Source organism: Musca vetustissima, unplaced genomic scaffold, assembly GCF_032173495.1.
Source record: "Musca vetustissima isolate MV318-11 ecotype Yass unplaced genomic scaffold, APGP_CSIRO_Mvet_v1 utg3616, whole genome shotgun sequence".
In the NCBI taxonomy this organism is placed as follows: Eukaryota; Metazoa; Arthropoda; class Insecta; order Diptera; family Muscidae; genus Musca; species Musca vetustissima.
Window position 1 is genome coordinate 99886 of NW_026881604.1, and position 12353 is coordinate 112238.

The window sequence follows — 12353 nt, forward strand, 5'->3', positions numbered from 1 at the left end:
ACATTTTTGTAGAATGTGGCGATTATGAAAAATAGCATCTTGGTATAATTGAAATACGTTTCAGATAACGAAGGACGAAGAAGAACGAAATGTTCTACAAAACAATTCCTCAATTCGTTTTTTCCGCATAAATTTAATCTAAAAAAATACATTCAATAGCTACAAATCAATATATGAAGCTATTTTTTCATGTATGATAGAGCCGCAATCATACAACTTATCACGCTACATATCTCCACACTTGGAGAATCTTTCCTTCTGGGCGTTTTCATATGCTTACCAAGGTCTTTCATCCCCAATATGTATGTTCTATCCCCCAGACCAAGACCTCGATTGTGTCTCCCAGTGCAAGCACTTGTGTTTTATTTATTTGCTTAATCACTTTTCTATATTTTTGCACTACTCCAATTGAAACACATCAAAAACATACTTTTTGAACGCTTCAAAAGCATTACCAGACTATGAAAATTATAGATCAAGGACTTCTTTTTAATGTGTGAAAATAAAATGACGTATATGGTTATAATATCGGTTTCAGCCGATGTAATGGAACACTATGATTCGTCTCCTTTTGTTCTTTTTTCAAATTTCACCGAACACTTCAGGCAAACGAATTGTGATGTAAAACTGAGAATTGAAGATCTTTCTTATGCCATACAAGATTTGTGGCTATGAAAAAATTCAGTCTCGCAGAATAATTCACAACAGATATAGGTGCCGTATTATTAATGTAATTTATCATACGCCATAAGGACCCATCACTCAAAATATAACTTCTCTATATATGTATATATTGTAGTCAAATTTCCACATGTTGTTATTTTAGCTATAATATTACATTTTGAACTCTCAATGGGAAACAAATTTTCCTTATTATTAATATTGACCTATTTTATGCAGGATAGCCTCAATGTAACTGTAACCACATTATTTTGTATTTCGGGGATTAGCGGAATTGGCTCTTTATATCCTTCACCACACTGTGGTACAGGGTATTATGTCTTTGTGCATATGTTTGTAACAGGCAAACATAATCGATGCATACAATCACTTTCTGAGTCGATTTATCCGTCTGTCCATGTTAAATTGTAAACAAAGTAAAGGTCGCATTTATGATCCGAATTGGATGAAATTTGGTACAGCTTATTTATTTGGCCCAGGGACAAACCCTATTGACATTGGGAAAAATCGGTTCAGATTTAGATATAGCTCCCATATATATCTTCCTCCGATTTAATGTAAATTGTGTACCAAAGTCCCTATATATCTTTCGATTTGCACGAAATTTGGCACAGCGTAATGAATAAGGTCTAGAATGATGTCTGCAAAGTTTCGTGAAAATCGGTTCAGATTTAGATATAGCTCCCACATATATTTTCGTCCGATTTTAGGTAAATAGTCAACTTAAGTCCCTGGAAATCTTTTGATTTACACGAATTTTGGTATAGCGAACTGAATTAAGTCTAGAATGATGTCTGCAAAGTTTCGTGACAATATGTTCAGATTTAGATATAGCTCCCATATATATCTTCCTCCGATTTAATGTAAATTGTGTACCAAAGTCCCTATATATCTTTCGATTTGCACGAAATTTGGCATAGCGTACTGAATTGCGTCTAAAATAATGTGTGCTAAGTTTCATGAAAATCAATTCAGATTTAGATATAGCTCTCATATATATCATCCTCTGATTTAAGGTAAATTGTGTACCAAAGTGCCTATACATCTTTCGATTTGCACGAAATTCGGCATAGCGTACTAAATTAAGTCTAGAAAGATGTGTGCAAAGTTTCGTGAAAATCGGTTCACATTTAGATATAGCTCCCATATATATTTTTATCCGATTTAAGGTAATTGGTGCACCAAAAATCCTATATATATTTCGATTTGCGCGAAAATTGGCATAGCGTACTGAATTGCGTCTATAATAATGTGTGCTAAGTTTCATGAAAGTCGGTTCAGATTTAGATATAGCTCCCATATATAGCTTCGCCCGATTTTATGTAATTGGTGCACCAAAGTCCCTGGAACCCTTTTCATATGCACGAATTTTGGCATAGCGTACTGAATTAAGTCTAGGATGATGTGGCAAAGTTTCGTGAAAATCGGTTCATATTTAGATATAGCTCCCATATACATTTTCGTCCAATTTTAGGTAATTGGTGCACCGAAGTCCCTTTCTTTCGATTTGCACGAATTTTGGTATAAGGTACCGAATTAAGTTTAGAATGATGTTGCTAAGGTTTGAGAAAAGATCCATCGCTAGGCCGATTGACACAACGTACTGAAGTAATGTAAACCAGTGAGCGGAGTAGTATAGTCGGACGGGGCCGACCATACGATACCCTAAACAACTACCACGGAACTCTAACTTTCTGCGGATTTTTATTCCGAGCCTGTGTAATATTTCTAATATTTGCACCCTCTTGCCTGATTAGCACCTCTTCCTTACACTGACACATTTTCCAAATATTACTAATATTCAGTAAACCCATCAGATTTCCTCCACCGTGGGTTGTTTTGTGATGTTCGGCTTATAATTATGACCTATATATCGACTCAAAAAAAAAAAAAAAAAACACAAAAAATTAAGTTTTCGGCCAACTTCATCCCAAAATTATTATCTGATTGTCATCGAAAATTATAGGCATTGTCCTTGACCATAACTGGAACCTCATGGAAAATTTCTAAGCGATCAGGGCTATATTTCCGTCCTCTAGTGTGGTAATGGGTTACTAAATAATATCTGAATACATAAGCTCCTGAAAATATTAACGTGTAATTATTAATTGGTACCAATTTAAAGGCCGACTACTCCTCTTGCATATACTATAAACTTCTCGGGTCTATGTCCTTCAGGAGTAAATATATACGCTATAATATATAAATTTTGTCATTATTCAGACAAAAGTCAGGGTCCATTTGATCCGCTAAATATTGACCGATCTTTATCAAAACAGGCATTCTTATTCCGTGGCCCGATCCCCTTCTTCTAAAGTTTTTGGTCCATGTCATCCCCGAAATATTAACCGATATTTACCAAAAACAATAGGGGTCTGGAATCTCATGGAAAATTTCAAAGCGATCAGCGCTATATTTCCGCCCGCTAGTGTACTAAATAATATCTGAATACGTAAGCACCTCTAAATATTTGAGTGTAGCTTCCACATCCGAGTACATGCGGCAATATAATTGGTATCAATTTAAACGTCAACCACTCCTCTTGGATATACTCTCAACTTCTCGGGTATACGTCCTTCAGGGGCAAATATATACGCCATAGAATACAAATTTTGTAATTTTTCACACAAAAGTCAGGGCCCATTTGACCCGCTAAATATTGACCAATCTTTATCAAAACAGGCATGCCTATTATATAGCCTGATCCCGTTCTCCATGTAAAATTTTGGGATGTTCGGGCCATAATTGCGGCCTCTTGAGCGACCAGAAAAACGGACAAAAATTAAGTATTTGGTCCATTTCATCCCCTAAATATTATCCAATTTTTCCAAAAACAATAGGGGTCTTCATTGGCCAAAACCCATCCTTCATGCAAAATTTCGTGAAGATTGGTCCATAACTGTGGCCTGTATCGTGTTTACAAATTATAATGGAAAGACGGACGGACGGACTCACATGTCTAGATCGACTCAGTTAGTCGAGATATGGCGATCGGTATACTTAAAGGTGGGTCTAGAACCCATATTTCGCGGCGTTACAAACTTTTGGGGCTGCACAAAGCTATAATACCCTTACAACATAGTTGTGTAGGGTATAATTGGGCTCTGGCAATTTTCCCAGAAATCGGTTCAGATAAGGATTTATAACAAAAACGCGTCGTCCGTTAGGATACATATGTAGAATATACCCAAAGTGGCGAAGGGTATTATATAGTCGACCCAGTCCGACTTTACTACTTTCCTTACTGGTTTTTATATGGAAATGTGCTATACAATGAGAACCCGATAAATTTTGCAATGTCTATGGAAATTTTGCAATGTCTATGCAAAATTTCCGTGGAATATCTTAAATATTACGATCGCTATTCAACAGACGAATATGTACCGAATTTCTGTGAATTCGGTTGAAAAACGTGCTTAAGAAAAACCCCAAATACAGAAAATTGGGGATACCGTTATGTGGGGGCTACCAAAAAAGGATCGATATTTATAATTTTTATTTTCAGCGAATTCGACAGAAAAGAGCACTCAAGAGTCTTGAAAATTAGGCGGTAACCTTATGGGGAGGCTATGACTATACGTGGACCGATATAGCTCATCTTCGAACTAGAACCTGAAATGATTATTTCCATGGTTAATGGCAATTGATGTAAGGTTTTCTCAGAATAATATCGATTTCTTGCCTTTGAGAACCCTATCAGAAATCTTAAAGCGATATTTTTTTTTGGAATATTTCGATGTAGAAAAATCTTCTATTGTGAGTATGTTGTTAGCTTCAAAAAATAAGTACGAAAAGAAAAGTTTCACTCACCATAAAATGAGCTTAATGTTTTTTTTGCATAATGTTATTAATTGGTTCCACTAGTGTTTCCGAAGGATTAAATTCTTAAAATTTTTGCAATCCTTCTTTCACTAACAAAATTAGTTCCTTAAAATTAGTTTTTTTTTTCGCAAATATAGTTTTCTCTTGATTATGAAAACGTACACCATTTTTGCATTGAGAACGCATTTCATTACACAGATTTGTTCAAATGACAAGAACACTTTTAACTCTTTCGCTTTCTTTTTTAATTTTTGTTTTATTAACTTAAAGGAAAAAGTCTCCAGCATCCTACCGCTTTCAAACTTCTGTCAATATTGCATTTTTTCGAATGGATAAACTTTCATTCGTCACAATTTTCTTTTGTTTCCACCATCATTCGGTGTAGACAAGTCAACAAGTTTTTCCAGGAATTCCTTTGAATTAATTAGATTCCAAAACAAAGCGTATCTCTGGGAAACTATGGGTTCCATGTTAGGTTAGCTATTTTTTTTTTTTTTGTTTGGTTGGTTCTTCAATTCAAACACACACACTTCAAGCACACATTTCTTTCTGTGTCCATCCGTGCAGTATTACCAATTGTTTTGACTCAGTTTTTTTCTTCAGCTGTCATCCAATTGTCTCTTAGTTGACAATTAGAAGTGGTGACACAAGAAACGAAGGCTAAAACAGATGGAGATAGACGATACCTTTGTGTTCGTGTGAAACAAACGGAAATTTGACCAAATGGATGTGGGGGTGGTGGAATGTATTACTAGGATCCCTGGCTATCCCAGGGAGGGCTGAGATAGTGGTATGCAAAAGCATTAGCCGGTTGCTGGAAGTAATGTGTCACATGGTGCATTGTTGACCTTTTCCTAACAAATGGTAGGTCGGACGATTGCTCGACTCTACAAATTTCAGTGATTTGCATTCACATGGAAACCCTTTTGCATGTGTGTGTGCGAGTATATTTTTTGTGCCAACTTTGCTGATTTTTTTGTTCTAGTCTAGCTTTTAACGAGACTAATAAAGCACGCGTTGTCAACACTATCATCGTCATCACCAAGGTGAGTACAACGAAGTGAAGTCGTTGAGCGAGTGCGTCTAAAGCCAATTCACACAATTCTAGTTTCAATTGTTTTGTGAAAAAAAACACCTAGGAAAACAATGACACCCACCCGATTCGTGATCCAATAATACAGCCCCAAACATCTACATCCGAGTTATGCAGACTCATCATCACCTCTCTAATCAACAGTTTTAAGTCCAAATATGCAGACACCGGCAGTTGTCTGCGTTACATGGCATGCCTCAAAAATTTGTAGAATTTTCAATTTAAAATTAAATTCCAAAGTTTTACCATGAAAGTGGGTCTATTAAATTTTAATTTATTTATTTGCAAACTAGAACTAAATTTTTGATGACTAAAGAAAATTGTTTTGGGAAATTTAATAAGTTAAATTAATTGAGTAGTGAATACAGTATAACGACTAAACCCAGTAAGGAATGTAGTAAAGTCGGACGGGGCCGACTATATGAAACCCTTCACCACTTTGGGTATATTCAACAGATGAATCCTAACAGACGTCGTATTTTGAAAGGACCAGTAAAATTAAATTGGATCCATAAACGTATCTTTCTGCAACCTACACTAAATTTTTCATTTGGTCAGATATAGAAGCTATATCTAAATCTGAACCGATTAGAACGATTTCAGGAAACTTAACACACATAATTCTAGACATTTCGCTGTACCAAATTTCTTGCAAATCGAAATATATATAGGGACTTTGGTGCACCATTTACATAAAATCGAAACTATATCTAAATCTGAAACTAACACACATGTATGGAAACTATATCTACACATCTGAACCGATATATATTTTCACGAAACTTTGCACACATCATTCTAGACCTTATTCATTACACTGTACCAAATTTCGTGCAAATCAGAAGATTTCCAGGGACTTTAGGGGACTATTTATCTAAATCTGAACCGATTTTCACGAAACTTTGCACACATCATTCTAGATTTATTTTAGTACGCTGTGCCAAATTTTGTGCAAATCGAAAGATATATAGGGACTTTGGTACAAAATTTACCTTAATCGGATATATATGGGAGCTATATCTAACTCTGAACCGATTTTCACGAAACTTTTCACACATCATTCTAGACCTTATTCATTACGCTATTCCAAATTTCGTGCAGATCGAAAAATATAAAGGGACTTTGGTACACCATTTACCTTAAATCGGACGAAAATATATATGAGAGCTATATCTAAATCTGAACCGATTTTTTCGAATTTCAATAGGGTTCGTCCTTGGGCCAAACAAATGAGCTGTGCCAAATTTCATCCAATTCAGATCATAAATGCGACCTGTACTTTGTTCACAATTTAACACCAACAGACGGACTGACGGACATGCATAAATCAACTCAGAAAGTGATTCTATGCATATTCTCAAAAAGAACCATGGGTCTATATCGATTATTTTTGCCTGTTACAAACATATGCACAAAGACATAATACCCTGTTCCACAGTGTGGTGAAAAAACATTAAGGAGAGAACTAAAGTGTGACGGGGTGGTCTATATTAAACCCCACAACATATGAAGGAGCTCCTGGGAATCTTCTTATAACCTGTAATAAAATATATCGATATAACCCGAGTAAAACAAATTGAAGACGTATCTCCTTTGATGAACGTTTGACATGAAACCGTACGAAATTAAATAGGAATAAATAAAATTGCATACCAGGGTTTTGGCTTTACCATTTATATGAAATCGGACCAAATTATTTATTAGAAATCAATTGAAATTATATGTGGGAACTATATCTTAATCTGAAGATAACATGAGAGTATTATGTTATCTTATTCTAAGCTTACTTCCTTGTGCTTCAAATTTTTGTTAGTATTCAGGCAAACGTTGTTTCTTTGGTGCACCATTTAAATGAAATGAAATAAAACTATATATGGGGATTATATCTAAATCTGTACCGATTTTCACCACTTTCAAGAGTGTTCGTCCTTGTACCAGCGATTGTAAATGCGGCCTATACCTCAATAAAACATTGACATACCGACAGGCATATGACTTGGAATACGATTCTATGTATATCATCCAAATGAATTATGGGTCTATCTCGTTTCATTTTACTAATATACCTATAAATAAATACATTATACTCTGTAGGATATAAATATTTTCTACTTCAAATTAGCATTTGATATAACAATAACGTTAATAAACACCCAACGGCAGAAAATCGGGACCAACTTTTTTATATACCAAATTTAAACCAGTGAGCGGAGCAGTATAGTCAGACGGGGCCGACCATACGATACCCTACACAACTACCACGGAACTCAAATTTTCTGCTGATGTTTATTTCGAGCCTGGGCAATATTTCGTGATATTTGCACCCTCTTGCCCGATTAGAGGTAAACAGCACCTCTTCCTCACACTGACATATTTTCCGAATATTACGAGTATTCAGTACAGCTATTGTTCAGATTCCCTTCACCGTGGGTTGTGTTGTGATGTTCGACTTTCATTTATGGTCTATAGATCGACTCGAAAATAACACAAAAAATTAAGTTTTCGGTCAACTTCATTCCAAAATTATTATCTGATCATCACCGAAAATTATAGGTGTTGTCCTTGACCATACCTGGAACCTCATGGAGTATTTAAAAGCGATCAGCGCTATAGTTCCGCTCTCTAGAGTGATAATGGGTTGCTAAATATATAAGAAAAGGGAGATACCTGTAAACATTTAGGTGTAACTCCCACATCCGAGCACATGCAACAATATAATTGGTCTTAATTGAAATGTCAACCACTCCTTTTGGATATAATATCAACTTCTCGGGTCTATGTCCGTCAGTGATAAATATATATGCTATAGAATACAATTTTTGTCATTTTTCACACAAAAGTCAGGGTTCATTTGACCCGCTAAACATTGACCGATCTTTATCAAAACAGGCATGCTTATTCTTTGGCCCGATCCCCTTCTCCATGCAAATTTTCACGATGTTCGGGCCATTATTGCGGTCTCTGGAGCGATCAGAAAAACCGACAAAAAATTGCAAAATGCAAAATTTCATGAATATTGGTCCATAACTGTGACCTGTATCGTGTTTACAAATTAGCTAGTCGAGATATGACGATCGGTATACTTAAAGGTGGGTCTATTTCGCGGCGTTACAAACATTTGGGGCTGCACAAAGCTATAATACCCTGACAACATAGTTGTGTAGGGTATAAAAATATATGGGAGATATATCTAAATCGAAACCGATTTTTGTAACTTTAATTCACATCACTCAAAACTCACATCTTCCAAATTTCGTGTAAATATAACCAAATAGGCTCTTCAATACACCATTTACATAAAATCGGACGAAATTTTGTAAGGGAGTTATATATAAATCTGAACCGATTTCGTTAAAACTTCGTATACTTCAATGTGGACCTATTAAAGTTCGCTGTACAAAATTCTGACTTAATTGAGCAAACATTGGGAGTATGGTGCACCGTTTACATAAAATCAGACGAAACTATATGGGAGCTATATCACATACCTCATTATCGACCTATTTCAGTGCGCTGTGCAGAATTTGAACAAATATTGGAAGTTCGATGTTCCATTTACATAAAATCGGACGAAACGAGATGGGCAAATTTATTTTGAATTGAATGAAATTTGGCACGGCTCAATTTTTTTTTGCCTAAGAACGAGTTCTATTGAAATTGAGAAAATTTTCAATTCAAATCAAATGTAGTTACAGTACGGTTTTAAGTAAATCAATCACCAAAGACCCAAATTGTTGTACGATTGGTATTGTACGATAAGTGAATGGTGCACCAAACAGCCTATGGTTGTTCGATTTCGTCTGGTAAGATTTTTATACCCTTCACCACACTGTGGTGAGGGTATTATGTCTTTGTGCATATGTTTGTAACAGGCAAAATGAAACGAGATAGAGACATGGTTCCTTTTGTGAATACGCATAAAATCACTTGCTAAGTCGATTTATGCATGTGCCTCGGTCTGTCCGTCTGTTGATGTAAAATTGTAAACAAAGTACAGGTCGCATTTATAATCCGATTTGGAAGAAATTTAGTACAGCTTATTTATTTGGCACAAGGACGAAACTTATTGAAATTGGAAAAATCGGTTCAGATTTAGATATAGCTCCCATATATATTTTCGTCCGATTTAAGGTAAATGGTGCACCAAAGTCCCTTTATATCTTTCGATTTTCCCGAATTTTTCATAGGGTACTGCATTAGGTCCAGAATGATATGTGCTAAGTTTCGAGAAAGTGGTCTCAGATTTAGATATAGCTCCCATACATAGTTTTGTTCGATTTTATATAAATGGTGCACCAAAGTCTCTATATATCTTTCGATGTGCGGGAATTTTTGCATGGTGTACTCAATTGAATCTAGAATGACATGTGCCAAATTTCGAGAAAATCTGGTCAGATTTATATATAGCACCCATATATATTTTCATCCTATTTAAGGACATTTTGTGTTTTTTTCTGTATTTTTATTTACCCTTGATGTTGTTGTTCAGCATGTTCATGGTCATTTTCGTGCCTTTGAGATGGAAATCTCTCCCTAACATAGCCCGAGTGTTAAGTTTCGAGAAAATCGGGTTATATTTAGATTTAAGTTCGTTCAATTTTATGTCAATGTTCCTTCGAGAAGGCTACGTCTATTAGGATACATATGTAGAATGGTGAAGGGTATCATATAGTTGGCCCAGTCCGACTTTACTACCTCCCTTACTGTTTTTTTAAATCGATTAAGAGTTAGATATATATTATTCATGTCCGATTTAGTATAAATTGTGTGGTGCACCAAACTTGAGACAAAAGTTTGCATAGCGTATTGAATTGAGTCTAGAATGATGTTTGTTGAGTTTTGTTGAAATCTGTTCAGATTATAGCTTTCATACATATATATATCCGATTTCATCTAAATGTTGTTCCAAATACCCAAAGTTTTTCGGATAGTGATTTTTGTTTAAATAGCTTTCGATGTAGATACAGACTATAATTAAGTTAGCTTCAAATCGGTACAGATTTACAAATAGCTCAGCTCTCATACATAATTTTGCTTTTTATCATTCACTTTGGTACAGGCAGGCCTTTCCTGCCTGTACCAAAGTGATATAGTCGCTCCCGTCAGACTTTTGAACTTTCTTTATATGTTTTTAACTGAGGATTTCGTTAATTTGCTGTTTGGCGTGGTAGTTATTTGTGGCGTATGGCAAATGAAATTAATTATACGACAGGCTATCTTGTAAGTCTCTGGCACTCCAGAACTCCATTTTTTTTTAATGTCATTTATTGATTTTTTATAAAAAATTTTTGTTAATTATATTAAAATTACTACTAATTTTCACCTTCTTTATAATCACTAGTTATATAACATTTTTCAAACATAAGTTATATTCACACAAGTATTGAATGCCATTTGTATACCTTGATCCACAATTATACAAAATTTTACTGGAGTAGAGCTCAAAGTCTCAAAATTTGAAGTATATAAAGATTTTTCCTCTCTACCTGAAATGCACTTTTTGTCAAAAAATTGGGTTCCTGGCCCATAGTGCATCGTATCGAATTCTATATAGAATAACGTGTGTCAAGTTGTGTTGTTGAAGCCGATTCTGATTTCGATAAAGACTCCATTTCATTCTTTTTATCTGAATAATCCATAGTATTAAAATATTTTTTCTAGCACTGAAATCTTTGAATCTTTAATCTTGAAATTTCGTTTTCTGGTTATATTATATTTTTATTCAGGTCCATTGGGATAATATATAAAATGTGTAGAAAATTCCCTTCAATGCTAAATATATATATTTACATAAGTATAGTAAAATATTAATTCCGACATTTGTATTAACTTGTCCTTACTAATTTCCTTTAAGGCGTTTAAATTCCCCCAATTACAGATTTCAAGAATCTGTATAATTATTTCTATCAACGTTTATATGTACATAACTTTTTTCGCTGTTACATTTTATGAGATACGCAAATTATCTCCATTAACGTAATTACTTCGCCATTTGCCATGTGGGAAGAAATTTAAGCGCCTAGCGGAACTGGGTCAATAAATTGACTCAGCGCCTTATTGTTGTTGCTGTTGTTGTTGTAGTTTCCACAACAAGTTATTGATTGACTTGTTTGACCTTGTATTAAGTTGCAATTAAATATTGAGTTATACGCAACTGTCAATTGATTTGGGTGTCAGCCCAATCTCGATGTATGATCGCCATAAGCTGTTCGGATACAACTTTAAGCTGGACATACATAATACGAATAATAAGCGTGCTATTATACTATGGTGGCTAATAATGACGTTCTGGCCCCGTCCGGCTGTCAATGATGTTGTTTCGCACAAGCTGATGGATATATGTAAGCAGACATGTTGTAATGCAACTACTACTACTGCTGGTGTCGTTGTCGCCGAAGTTGTTGCTGCTACCTTGACTCACTGATTCGTTTGTTCAATATGTGCCACTAGACGGTGGCACAAATACGTGTTAAATTACGCTTAAATTTTATGAGGCTAATTTATCATTCTTATGAGTCTTTATAGCGAAATCCGCAACAACAACAGCAACAAAAAACTGCAAAATAATATGGGCTCCACAAAAAACAAGCCACTTCGAGTGGGCACCAACCACATCAACATACCTACACAGATAGGAGCGCAATGTAAAATGTAACTCAAGAAAACGTTTTGTTTACAAACAAAAAACCACTGCAAACAATTTTTATTCATTTTTTTTATTTTGAAAGAAATCACTTAACATTTGCTTATTATGTGA